Source organism: Xiphophorus couchianus, chromosome 2 (assembly GCF_001444195.1).
Source record: "Xiphophorus couchianus chromosome 2, X_couchianus-1.0, whole genome shotgun sequence".
Lineage (NCBI taxonomy): Eukaryota > Metazoa > Chordata > Actinopteri > Cyprinodontiformes > Poeciliidae > Xiphophorus > Xiphophorus couchianus.
The window spans coordinates 14,924,299-14,926,263 of record NC_040229.1 but is presented as its reverse complement, the minus strand read 5'-3'; the positions used below and the strand labels follow the sequence as shown (position 1 = coordinate 14,926,263).

Genomic DNA, 1,965 nt, shown 5'->3' with positions numbered 1-1,965 from the left:
ACAATATTGCTATCACCATCACAGCAAAAAAAGTCCGAATGTGAGAGATGTGTGGGTTTTTACTCTTTGTGGAGTATGCCTGTTCCTTCTATGCCTATCTTTTTCTATTTGTGTTTTGGTGGATAATAATGTAAGAAAACGTTTCAGATTTCAGAAATCTGAAAAGAGTGGCGTTCATTTAAATTGAGTCCTTTTCAATCAGATACAGTGCCTCTACATCCCAGTGCAATTAATTGCATTCAGAAGATACCTGTTCAAAAGACCCGTAAATGGTTAAAGTTTGATGTTGAGTGCTACTGTTTGTATTACTTGATTTCTGTTCAGCGGTACTTTTGTCCCTTAAGGCATACCGTAGTTAGGGCAGTGATGACGTCAGCACACTGCTGTAACCGACGTTGTTGATATGTGGTTTGCAAGTTCGGTTGCTGAGCCGCTGTGCTAACACGTGGGAGAGATTTGCAAGAGATGTGTGTTTTCCTTAGAAGTGTGCGTCAATGATAAGTAAGTTGCGATATTTGAGTGTTTACTACAGCTAATTGAGTGATTTGAAGTTTGTTCGTTTGCTATTATTTCACCTGTTGCTAAGTCCGAGCTATCTGCTATATGTGTGTATTGTAGCGTTGTGCTGAACATACATATCTACTTAGAGGGAGCAGAGGCATGGTTGTTGGTTAACTTGTCTTAGTTTGCTTATTAATAGTGATTTAGAGGTTGAGATTAGTTAGGTTTGTTACGGCTGCAGTGGGTCTCTGCCCTTTTTCCTTGTAGGGTTCTGGAGGCAGGCCTTCTGCAGGTGTTATGTTTTTCCCTGATTGGTGCTCTGCTGCTTTAAAAGCTGCCATGCTGCAACAGACAGGAGGCTTTTCCCCTCTCCCTCCTCAGAACCCCCTTTGGTCTGGTTTGTATCTTATGGTTGCGTTTTGTTAGGTTTGTTTTGCATTTGCTTATTTCTGGTTGGTTATGGGTTTTGTATTAATTTATTTTGGTTTCTCTTTTCAGGTGTTATTTCTTTAGTATTATTTAATAAATTCAATTTTCATTTAATCAGACAATCCTTGTGTGGTCTCCTTTAATGTTACCCCACCAAACGAGCCTGGTGGACGTAACAGGTTTTATCTATTTCCTTCTTAGGTCATCTAAGGTATAATAACTTGGTGTAATGTGTAATGATAGGACACTTGGAACTCATTTTCTGTATTTTTGTTTATTCTAGGAAACCACACACACCCTCACCCCGACACACCGAAACACACATTTATGCCCATCCATGTTCAATTGGATCAAGATCTGTAATACAGTTTGGAATACAGAACAGTTAAAGGATCCTGCCTGGTGTCTTCATTATTCCATCTGCTGCACCTCATCCGTACATCTGGTCCTGAGCTGAATCCTGGCCTAAGTGGTGTTCTGGCCGACACTCCAGGTTGAGAGCAGTGATAAACACGAACAGTGACTTACAATCCTTCATCCCTAGAGCAAACTCACCTACAATACCTTTTTCATAAAATAGCTGTCCTATGACTTGATTACCAACCTAAATTGACAGGGTGAAGAGAGCAGGGTGGTAGGCAAGAGGTCCATAGTAACTCTGTAGGAGATGCAGAAATCCACAGCTCAGGTACAGAAATCTGTGGACAGAAAAAACTATCGGTTGTGCAATCTAAAAAAAGTAAAAGTCTTGGTTTCAGATTGTCTTCAGTCTTGTAGGGGACATATGAGATACAGAAGTTGATTTTATTCCTGTTATGAAGAGCAGGAACAAAAGCAACTTGGTCTTTTTTGAGACCAAATCTAAAGAGGTTTAGCCATGTACAAAAAGATGCATGGTGGAAAACCAACAGCCAGAACACACAATCTCTCTAATCAAACATGATGGAGGCACATTCATCCTGGGGGGATGCTCTCCACAGCAGGAAGAAGGAAGCTGCATAAAGTTATTGTTTGGGTTAATTCTGGATTTCCTCT

General features: G+C 40.5%; 1 long non-coding RNA gene across 1 annotated transcript; it reads left to right on the top strand.

Annotated features, from left to right (window-relative positions):
- Window positions 1-430: 430 nt before the first annotated feature.
- LOC114133940 (uncharacterized) lies at window positions 431-1,322 on the top strand. Its single transcript, XR_003593309.1, has 2 exons — window positions 431-725; window positions 1,110-1,322. It is a non-coding gene; the product is annotated as an uncharacterized LOC114133940 (long non-coding RNA).
- Window positions 1,323-1,965: the final 643 nt, after the last annotated feature.